The sequence below is a fragment of the Pantherophis guttatus genome, chromosome 1 (genome assembly GCF_059756535.1).
Source record: "Pantherophis guttatus breed Tessera chromosome 1, ASM5975653v1, whole genome shotgun sequence".
Classification (NCBI taxonomy): domain Eukaryota; kingdom Metazoa; phylum Chordata; class Lepidosauria; order Squamata; family Colubridae; genus Pantherophis; species Pantherophis guttatus.
Genome location: NC_142063.1, coordinates 111,797,437 through 111,809,613, shown reverse-complemented (window position 1 = coordinate 111,809,613; position 12,177 = coordinate 111,797,437). Strand labels below are relative to the sequence as shown.

Sequence of the window (12,177 nt, the reverse complement as noted above, 5' to 3'; positions counted from 1 at the left end):
AACAGTGGCTACCCAGCAACTGGGATCTGGGGTAGTGACTACACAGAGGCCTGCTACCCAGTCACTGTAGTCACCTGCATATGGCAATACAGAAGTCTCCATACAGTCGAGCACCTCCAGAAGACACCATGTCACATAACTAGCTATCTTCATACAAAGTCTTAAATCTGTAGTTCTTCCAAACAGTCATCAGCAAGTAATGCACTTGCTATTGCAAGTGCAAAGGCTGAAGCAGCAAAAGCACGAGCATCCTTTACTGAACAAGAAATGGAAATGAAAAAAGAGAGAGCATGGTTAGAGGCCAAAAGAATATAGAAAGAATCTGAAAGAATGCAGCAAGAGGCATCCCTGGAAATGCAGGAAGCCCTGTTAGAAGTGAACCTAGAGTGGCTTGCTATAGAGAAAGAAGTAGCAGCTGTCACAGCCAAAGGCAAAGCCCCAGAAAGAGCTGTATGTTCTGACAATGAATGCAGCAAATCAGTGATGGGTTTCAAAATGTTTTACTACTGGTTTTGTGGGTGTGGCTTGGTGGGCGTGGCATGGCTTGGTGGGCGTGGCTTGGTGGGCGTGGCAGGGGAAGGATACTGTAAAATCTCCATTTCCTCCTGATCAGCTGGGACTTGGGAGGCAGAGAATAGATGGGGACGGAGCCAGTCAGAATTTTTACTACTGGTTCTCTGAACTACTCAAAATTTCTGCTACCGGTTCGCCAGAACTGGTCAGAACCTGCTGAAACCCACCTCTGTAGCAAATGCAGCAACTGAACTCCAATATACTTTGCAATGCATTTCAGAGTGCATCTATCAACACTCCAGGCCAAGCAGCAATACTCACCTAGATGGAAAAGACAACCTTCAAGAAGCAAGCCAGAGATGCTACACAGTACCACTACAAGCCAATGACGAGCCTCAAGCCTACAAATGAGAGAGCTCCAAGCAAAGCTGCACCCTACATCCAAGGTACCTGAGTCTGCAAGTTAGCCTAAGGATCAGCCTTCATTCCAGAGCAGCATAGAAAGGACCAGCTGAAACCAGAGACGGTTAAACGGTATGACTACACAATACTTTTTCACCACAGCAATGCACAGTCAGATAATCAAGCCATCATAGCAGAGGTGGGTTTCAGCAGGTTCTGACCAGTTCTGGAGAACTGGTAGCAGAAATTTTGAGTAGTTCGGAGAACCGGTAAATATCACCTCTGACTGGCCCCATCCCCATCTATTCTCTGCCTCCCAAGTCCCACTGATCAGGAGGAAATGGGGATTTTGCAGTAACCTTCCCCTGGATTGGGGTGGGAATGCAGATTTTACAGTATTCTTCCCTTGCCACGCCCACCAAGCCACGCCCACAGAACCAAGTCATGCCCACCAAGCCACACCCACACAACCGATAGTAAAAAAATTTGAAACCCACCACTGCACCATAGGATTTGCCAAGTTTTTGGAACAACATGACTTTTATGGTGTTTAATGGTCACCCTGAAAGCTATAGAGCCTAGTGATTGTCTTTTCAAAATGCCATCATAGGCTTAGATTTGTCATGCAGTGAAGAGATAATAATTAAATGGCTCAGAATTGGATCTGCATAGCATGCAAAACAAATCAGGACAATAAACGTAAATTACTCTGTGACAGGCCTTAAAATGATCTGGGACAGACATGATGAGTGTTATGGTTCAGCAGAAGCAGTAGAAAATGCACTATTCAAAAGACTTGATAGCTTTCCAAAAATAGCTAACAGACCTTATCAGAAACTTAGGGAACTTAATGACTTACTGACAGAACTTCAAGCTAAGTTGGAAGATGATTTGCCAGGACTTGCATTTCTTGACACAGCCAGAGTTGTCAACCCCATTGCACAAAAATTATCCCATAACTTACAAAAACAGTGGCTCACACAGGACTCCAAATACAAAAGAAAGTACAATGTTCCATTTCCCCCCTTCTCTGTTTTTGTGGACTTTAGTATCTTGTTACTAAGTCGAATTAGTAGATGGAAAACATGCCTGAATTTACCAGCTCTTATTGAGTGCAACCAGATTCCTGACTATAGATCTGAAATCCCTACACCAGATGCACAATTCATCACCCACATTTGAACTGCATAGCACACCTGATACCAGAGCTTAATCCTCAGGCTCAGATAATTTTGCTCCTAGGAAGAGATATCTTACAAGTCCACAAAGCAAGACCTCAGATTAGTGGTCCCCACAATGCTCCATATGTCCAGAAATTAAGCCTAGGATGGGTCATTATAGGAGATGTCTGTTTAGAAAGCGAGCAAAAACCAATCTCTGTTAACAACATGCTTACAAGCACATTAGAGAATGGACATTTAGAAATGATGGAGCAAACAATCAGAATAGAGCTGGAAGGAACCTTGGAGGTCTTCCAGTCCAGCTCCCTGCTCAAGGAGGAGACCATTATACCATTTCAGGCAACTGACTGTCCAGTAGAACTTGAATGATCTAGGCCAGACAGATTATGCCTAAAGACTGAAGTGCTAAACTGATTCCCCACCCCCCCTGGATTTCTTGTTGGTCCAAGATAACATTCCTGTGGAGTAGAGGAAAAAAATCCTGGTTTTTTCCCCCCCAGATAGAACCATATTTACTTCTGATTAAGATGGCAATATGAGAAGTTAATAGTTCCAAAGAGAAACAAACTTCTCTTCTTCTAGCCAATTTCATACCAAAGGAAGTGATTAAAGGCTATTCTAACACTAATTCCAAAAAAGTGTCATAACTGCAATAAATATTAAGGTATACTTTCAAAATGCCAATTAAACATTTAAAAAGATTCTAACAACTGATAATGTCTACAGGCCTTTAAATCTGTAAGCTAATCAGCCTGCTTTCTCCTTTATATGTACAAGCTAAAACAAGTCGAAAGAATGAGCTGTTACAATTTATCATCCATTCCCATGCTTGAGGCTTTGTACAACTTGCTTTGCAACCTTTAGGACAGGAAGTTGGTAATGTAATTCTCAACAGAAACAACTATTACTTATATTTTTAATCTCTCGGGAGATTACAAATAGTCAAGATTTGATCAAGAATACAAAGATCATATTTAGATCTCCTGATTGGTTATTACACCCTATTCCTATTTTTCAGCCCTAAAAAAAATTGAAATCACTATGAGAGCCACTTTGGTCTAATAGTTAAGATGTTGGCGTAGAAACCAGAAGACACTGACTTCTAGTCCCACCTTAGGCAAGCGGCTGGATGACTTTGGGTCAGTCACTTTTTTTAGGCCAACTCAGCTCACAGGGTGATAGTTGTGGGGAAAATAGGAGGAAGAAAGAGTTGTGGATATGTTCACTGCTCTATTTATGAAAAAACAGTAAAAGTGAGATTTAAAAAATCTAAAATAAATCTTGTTGAAGAACTCACTCTTATTGATAATCAAGGCCATGGGAACTCACAAAAAGATTCCCCTTTAGACATGGTGGAATCTATGATTTGGGCAGATGATGGCCTGAAAACAAATTTTTAAAAGTGACCTTTTGATAGTGTACCTTGCCAAGCTATATTTAGTATAAGACTTTGCAGCTGATAAGCCTCCCGTCCACCTCAAGTAGAGTAACAGCAGCACTCTGTTAATATGTTAGGATGAAATAGGATGCAAAACATCCCTTAATCAAAGTCTTTTAGACTAAATGTCAAAATCTTTTTGTTTACTTTTACTAAATTAATTCCAAAACTTCAAATGTTGAGACACAGGACATAGCAAAAGAGTCAGAGAAGAGAAATAAATGCCAAAAGAAATCAAGAGAGCCAGTTTGGTGTAGTGGTTAAGGTATCAGGCTGGAAAGCTGGAATCCGTGAGTGCTAGTCCATGTTAGGCACAAGCCAACTGAGTAACCTTGGGCCAGGCCTTCTCTCTCAGCCCTAGGAAGGAGGCAAAGGCAAACCACCTCTGAAAATCTTGCCAAGAAAACTGAAGGGACTAGAACAAGTTGTTTTCAGGAGTCAAAACTGACTTGAAGCCCTCTTCCTACCCCTTTTAACAAGCAAATTACCAACCTCCAGGGGAAAAAACCCTCAAAATGAAATGATACTTATATAATCTATTACTTTAAAAGTTACATTGAAAAGAAGAACAACAGGAGGAAAAAGGTAAAAGTAAACAGATTGGATGGACAGTTAAAATTTAACTTTTTAATACAATAGATTATGAAAGGGTATGTATGTATGTATGTATAGTATGTATGTATGTAAAGTATGTATGTATGTATGTCTTGGAATTCTAAAAAAACAGTCAAATTTGTTGGAAAATAAATTATCATCTGATTATTAAAGTCAATAATGTTAGCTACCTGGGCATTTGATTCAATCCTATTCAATGCTATTGCAGTGGAACTGTCACTGGAAGACAGTATTTTTGAAAGCAAAATCTTCTTTTGCTTTGATATTTTTATCCTAAAATTTCCAATAATGAAGTGATCACCTCTCTGTTCCCCTTCTTTAGCAGAGACATCAGGATTTCATCACCTCTACATGTCATGATTTACGAATGGGAGACAAGCAGTGGGCTGAGTGGAAATTTGTTTTGGTGGCCCTCTTGGGATCTCTGATTTTGGGTTGATTGGCAGCAAATGTAGGAAAAGGGAAATGATACAAAGAGTGTTTTACTTTAAGTAGTTGGGAACATTGGCAAAGGAGCTGATAAGCATTCAATTACTTCTTTGCCTTGCCTACTGTTGCCATCCCTTTTAGACCCTGATTAACCACATCTATCATACACCCACCCAGGTCATTCGAGTGAGACACTACCAAATGAATTTGGAGTGAGAAATAATTATACTTTGCAAGATCCAACTTTGTGTAATGATCAGCAATCATTATAAAGCACTTTCCAATTTGAGTTTCTTTAATGAGTCTTTTTTCATTTCTTGACAGTGGTTCATTCAGTTCATATTCATTTGAAGAAGTAAAGACTTATGGAGATCTTCCTCCAGGAGCTTTTCCATTAGATGTAAAGTAAGGACCATCTTCTTCCTGTGATGCTACCAGAAATGGGCTCCCTTCCTTTTTCTTCTCCTCTATTCCCAAGCCAAGACAGCATGATGCTATCTGTTACAGAAATGAGAGGAGGAATGTGGCTCATCTTAATGAGACAAAAATTATCTCTCATGGAGCCTAAAAATGAAGATGTTTCTGCAGAGAGAGGATTTGTGGACAGTTGTAAGCAATCCTCTAGCAGATCTCAATGAGGAAAAGTAAAATGAAATAGCATAGCCAGCATACTTTTGTGCTTGGAAGATGTATGTTGTGTTTAGTTCTCTTGATGATACATGGGACATGTTAGTAGCAAGTCTTGAGTCTATGAATGTGAATTAACTATGAGTTATGTAACCAGGAGACTTTTGGAAGAAGAACAGAAAAGATTAGAGAAAAATGATGCACACCAGAGAAATGATAGTAATTTACAACTCCGACAGAAAGACGACACATTCCAAGGAGATAACAAGGTGAGAGAGAAAGTCTGTGTAGTAAAATGCTGCTTTGCATGTGGATCCACTGAACGTATCTGTAGAAATTGCCCAGTAAGATGATTAAAAGATACAAGGATGAGACAGAAAGCACAATGACAGAAGAAGGAAGATGCACAGATTTCTATGGTGACAGCAACCGGAAAGACATTAAAGATGTTTGGTTGTTGAAGAGTGTGGCAAGTGATCATATTGTAAATAACCCAATTTTTTTTTCCAGCCTGGAACCAGCTGATGAGGAATATGTAAGCCTGGCAAATAGTAATTTTTTTAAAAAAAAATTATTTATATGCTGCCCTTCTCCGGAGACTCAGGGCGGCTTACAATGCGTTAAGCAATAGCCTTCATACTTTTGTATATTTATACAAAGTCAGCTTATTGCCCCCACAAACAGGGTCCTCATTTAACCTACCTTAGAAAGGATGGAAGGCTGAGTCAACCTTAGAATTAAGAATTATAATAATAATTCTTTTATTATATATATTTAGTATATATAATAAAATTATATATTATTTAGTATATGTACCATGTATTGGTGAACTGTTTGATAAGATTTTATGTCTATCGAATTTAGATCACAATTTGCTGAGTGTGTCTCATTTAGATAATGAAGAGTATGAAGTAATTTTTGCAAAGGGTACTTGCAAGATCATAAAGAATAACAGGGTGTGTACACAGGGTTTAAAATTGAGCAATTTATATGTTTTGAACCACAAGGAAACTGGTGGCAGTGTGCAGACAATCTTTTCTAATGAAGCAAAGCATAGTAGGTGTGCACATTTATTATACAGAAGGCTGGATCATGCAAGCTTTAAAGTATTGCAGAAAATGTTTGACCTGACTGTAGATTTGGCTGTGAAATATTGTGACAACTATTTGAATCATACTATTTGCAAAGAGACAAAATCAAAAGTATACCCTGTAAGCAAAAAAAAGTGATAAGAAATCTGACCTTTTTCAATTAGTTCATGTTGATTTAATTGGTCTTCTATCTCCATTAATGGAAAGGGCCAAATTTGCTTTGGTAATTGTTGATGATTTCTCAAGATATGAGTTTTGTTATTTACTAAAAAGCAAAACAGAAGCATTTCAAAAATTTAAGCAGTGGGCAATAGTTTGCAGAGAGAAAGTATAATCAAAGTGTATGTCAACTACAGACAGAGGTACAGAGTTCAAGTCTAATAAGCCATAGGAAGTCTGTTGTACTTATCGCAATGGTCAAGACTAGATATTGCCAATTCAGTCAACATTTTAAGCCAACACATCAGTGGTGGGTTGCCCCCAGTTCGGACTGGTTCTCAAGAACCAGTAGTAAAACTGGTGGGAAGCTCCGTCTACTGACCCGGATGTCATCAGAAGTGATCTGTGCATGCGCTGGCACCATGCAAACTGGTAGTAAAGGTAAGTAGAACCCACCCCCGCAACACACATCAAAGCCTGTAAAACAACACTTGTTAGGAATTAAAAGAATACTACTTTATTTAATGGGAACCATGGATTTAGGATTGCATTTACAACCATCAAGTGAATTGGAATTGAAATGTTTTGTAGACAGTGATTGGGCTAATGATGTACAAGATAGAAAGTCAATGTCAAGATTTATTATAATGTTTGCAAATACACTGGCTGGCTGGAAATCTAGAAAACAGACTTCAGTTGACATTTTCACTGCTGAAGCAGAATTCATAGTGTTGTGAGAGTTGGGCTCAGAGATAACATGGTATATACAATTGTTAAAGGATTTGGATATTGAAGTGAAAGCAGCTATGCCAGCATTCGAAGCTAACACAACATATATATATAAATGGCAACAGGTAAGAGAATTAAAAACCAGAAGCAAGAAGCAAGTTGACATAAAACATTGTAATATTAGAGAAGCAGTGAAAGAAAATGCAATAGACTTAATTTATTGTCCATCAGAAAATAATTTAGCTGACCTCATGCCAAAGCCATTAAGTATACAAAAACACAAGGATCTTATAAGCTTAGTTTAAATGCTGTCCAGTTATAACCTGGAGGGGTGTTAGGATATTTAATTTAGTAGCTAGAACAATTAAGTGTACAGTAGCCAGAGCACACAGTTGTAATTGATTGATTGGAGAGTGCTGGCTCTTGCATGAGGCAATCTACATTATATTTGGTTTTTGTGGAGAGTTTCCCCCCCCCCTTTTCTTTCTTCTCTGTGATTGTATGCTCTTTGATTTCCTCATGATATTCTTGTTTTTCTAACTATCTTGTCTGCTATAAATATAAATGTTAAATATATGTATTTATATAGAAACTACAAGTTTGTGTCAGTGTCTCCTATTTCATCTGGACAGCTTGCTGCCCAATTCCTATACAGAATTGGACACATACTGCCCCCTGGTGGTCAATGTATTTGCAAAAGGTGTTTTTTTTTTTTTAATGATGTCTTCTGAGGCTCCATTCTGTCTCCAGTACATGGAGTTCTGGGGGTGGGGTGGAGCAGATTTAACAGATTTTAACAGATTAACAGAGTTGTAAGGGACTTTGTAGATCTTCTAGTCCAACCCCCCACCCAAGCAGGAGACCCTACACCATTTCTGACAAATGGCAGTCCAGTCTCTTCTTGAAAGCTTCCAGTGATGAAGCTTCCACAACTTCTGAAGGCAAGCTATTCCATTGGTTGATTGTTCTCACTGTCAGAAAATTTCTCCTTATTTCTAGGTTGAATCTCTCCTTGATCAGTTTCCATCCATTATTCCTTGTCTGGCCTTCAGGTGCTTTGGAAAATAGCTTGACCCCTCCTCTCTGTGGCAGCCCCTCAAATATTGGAAGATTGCTATCATGTTTCCTCTCATCCTTCTCTTAGACTAGACTAGCCTCTTAGACTAGACTAGACTAGCCATGCAAAGTACTTCCAACTGTTCATCATATGTTTTAGCCTCCAATCCCCTAATCATCTTGGTTGCTTTTCTCTGCACTTTTTCTAGAGTCTCAACATCTTTTTTATAGTGTAGTGACCAAAACTGGATGCACTATTCTAGACTGGAGGTCAAGGTTTCCCAGTTGTTAATGTCCATTCCCAGGGCCTTTAGGTCCCTCTTGCAGATATCCTTATATCGATATACTGGGCCTAAGATGGAACCTTATGATACCCCTCCATGTAGACATAGTACCATTAAGGACTACTCATTGAGTACGGTTTGTCAGCCAGTTACAAATCCATCTGATGGTGATGCTATCTATCTCATGTTTTTCTATCTTATCAAGAAGTAAAATAGATTTGAAATTAGGGGTCATCACTATGCTGATGACTCCCAAATCTATTTCTTTATAATATCTCCAGGTAATAATGTTTTCTCCTGCTTGCAGAGGATAACATGTTGGATGAGGGATAATAAATTGAGGCTGAATCCAGACAAACCTGAAGTGCTCATTGTGAGTAATGACAGTTCCAGAAAGTGGTAGATCTGCCACTAGATGTAGCAGTAGATCTATGCAGTTTCTGGGTGCTTCTGAAACCAGACGTTTGGATGGCTTCATAAATTGAAGTGAAAGTCAGGAGCACTTTCTAGCAATATTATCAATGAACCAATTGCAACCTTTCTATGAAGAAAATCACCTAAATCCTTGCATGCAAATACTTGTCTCAGTTTGATTTCATGATGCATTTCATACAGCTATCTTTGTGTTTGCACTAGAAACATCTCTAGGAACCTCTATTAAAATACAGCAGTCAAGCTGATCTCTTCTCAAAGAGATCAACTTATTCTTTATTGAAGATTTCATGCACCCTTTTGTTTCTAGAAAGGTTCAAAGCTCTGGTTATTTTTTTTAAAGCTTCATAATGCTTGGATCAGATTTACAGTATGTTAGAAAATGTTATTCCCTGCACTTTGACATCATTGGATAGCTCTGCCAACAGTTTCTGCAGGTCTGTCTCATGCCAGGTTGGGATTAAACCTTCTCTATAGCTGCTCCAGTTTTTCCTAAAGTCCCCCCAGCACAGTTCAGGGTGCTAATCATTTATTTGCTTTCAAAAAGTCTTGAAAACATCTTTCTTTGGATAGCTTTTTGTTATTGTAATGATTTACCTTGGCTTTATTTTTTAGTCCATGATATTATTTCCCCAGTGTATAGTGCCAAGAGAACTAAGTAATCAGGTAAAGTTAATTTAAAAAGAGAATACAAGAATAATGCTGCCACTGTCTTCTGGGATGATCACAAGAACTGGATTTTGTGGATATACTGTACCATTAAGAGGGGGTCTCAAAATGCCTAATTTAAGATTATATTACGAAGCAGCGGTCTTATCACAAATTAGTGACTGGTTTAACTTAACTGAGGGGAGAATTTTGAATCTAGAAGGTTATGATTTGTTATATGGATGGCATGCCTATTTGTTATATGACAAAAAAGTGGATAAAGTATTTAAGGCCCATATACTTAGAAATGCTTTGTTGAGGGTTTGGAAAAAATATCAATATAAGTTAAATTATAAGATACCTGTATGGGCAAATCCTAGACATGCAATAGAAAATATAAGTATAGAACAAAAACAGGAGGTGATTACCTATAAAGAGCTTCTTATTATGGAAAGGGGGTTAATGTATTTGAAACCTTTAGATACATTGAGAGAAGAAGGTATAATTTATACATGGTTTCAGTACGGTCAACTTCAAGCTAGATGGAAGGAAGATCAAAAAACTGGCTTCGTGCAAAATGAGGAGAATTTGGTAAAACAAATTAGAGATCAAAAACAAATGCATATTAAAAGGTTGTATAATGCTTTATTGGAAATAGACTCTGAGACGGAATTGGTTAAAGATTGCATGATTAAATGGGCACAAAATTTTCAAGAGCCAGTAATGATGGAGACTTGGGAAAAGATTTGGACTAGAAATGTGAAATTTACACAAGCACAAAATTTAAGAGAAAACTTTTATAAAATGTTTTATAGATGGCACTTAGATCCCAAAAAATTATCATGTATGTATCCTAATGTGCAAGCTAAATGTTGGAGATGTGACTGTGATGATGCAACTTATTATCATATATGGTGGACTTGTAGAAAAATCAAAGCATTTTGGATAAAGATTTGGTGGGTGATGCAGAATATTTTTAAAAAAAGACTGAAATTTACTCCACAGTTGTTTTTACTGGGTATAACTACAGACTGTACAGTTGCAGAGACTAAACTGATTTTGAACTTGATAACAGCAGCAAGATTGTTGATAGCACAACATTGGAAGAAGGATTTTTTGCCTACTATTGATGACTGGATATTGAAAGTAACTAATTTAGCTGAAATGGCTAAAATTTCAGCATATTTGAAGGATCACACACAAGAAAGGTATATACAGGACTGGAGAAGATGGATTGATTATATTCAAAATAAGTATCAGACTAAAAAATATCAAATAGCTTATGAATGATTTCTTTTAACTGTATAAGCGCTATATAAGTGATATTAGAAGTATTATGTCTAAGAAGTAGGATTTTATCTATGGGGGGTTAAGAATTTTTTTTAGGGGGTGTTAGTTTAATGATTGGTTAAGCAATTTAGTTTATTGCTAAAAGTTAATAGAAATACCTTGTGTTCTGCTCTGGGAAGTCGGGGAAGGGGAGGGGGGGTTGGGTGGGAGGGTTGTGGGGAAATTGTGTTTGTTTTACTAATAAAACTTTTTCAATTAAAAAAAAAAGAATAATGCTGCCACTGTTCTGGGATGATTACAAGAACTGGATTTTGTGGATATACTGTACCATTAATTGATATGGATGGCAATAGAAAAAAAAGATGGTGCCCAATTTTCTCTCCACTCTCCATTCCAAAGGTGATATGCATTGGGTGTCTGAAAACTGTGGTAAACAAAATCAAGTTTGTTGTCCACAACAAAGCAATCAAAGGACCTACATAAAAACTAGACATCCTCACTTTTTGGACCATACCATGTGAACATCCCTGACACACATGCATTCATTGACTTTCAGATCATTTTTGGGTTTTCATTTTGGGCAGCCCTGCCCAGATCCTGAGAAAATAGCTTTAGAAAACTCTTGTATAAGACAAGAAATTCAATCATAGCAAGCCTTTTGTTTTCTAACCAGTAATACAATGCCCAACAGCTGTCAAAGCCCCAAGTCACAATCAGCTGATGCCTGGCCTGGCATCAGCAAATCTCATTTTGCCTAATCTCAGATATACTCAGCAAGCTGGAACCTGTTTGTTACCTGGTTGAGAGTTCATCTGGGCATCCCAGGGCTGCAGACTCATCTGGGAAGTCACAACCATCTTCCATTGGGAAGTCAGGAATCAAGTGCAACCAGATTTAGCTAGTTCTTCATTTACTCCAACCTTTCATCTCTGTAACCATCTTTCTGGCCTCAATTTCCCAGGGCCACTTGGAGCAGTGTTGCCACAGCTATATAAATCCACTGGGACATAGACTGAGAAATTTCAAAACAGGTGGCTCTTGGTCTGTTCTAAATGAATTTTGAATTATTTTCTTTCAATTTCCTTGATCAAAGCAGGATAGCCTTTTTCTTAAGAATATGCTCTCCAATTCTATAAGGAGTGATGCATACAGATATTGCATCATGATTATTATAGTTAGAGGGTGATTTTTCTACTAGTTTCATGGATTTTTATATACCTGCATTTCCCGACATAGACGGAACATTTATGCTGAGAAAGGAAATGCCTAAGAGGACTTATCAG

At 38.0% G+C, this 12,177-nt stretch overlaps 1 long non-coding RNA gene across 2 annotated transcripts in view; it reads left to right on the top strand.

Annotated features, from left to right (window-relative positions):
* The window catches only part of LOC117667026 (uncharacterized), a 37,743-nt gene extending 32,076 nt beyond the window's left edge, over nt 1-5,667 (top strand). The window contains exons 1-2 of one of the 2 annotated variants that reach the window (XR_009621308.2): nt 801-1,047; nt 4,903-5,667. This is a non-coding gene — a long non-coding RNA (uncharacterized LOC117667026). Of the gene's footprint in view, nt 1-800; nt 1,048-4,902 lie in introns of those variants that run through there. The other variant, XR_004591935.3, reaches the window with a different exon arrangement.
* Nucleotides 5,668-12,177: the final 6,510 nt, after the last annotated feature.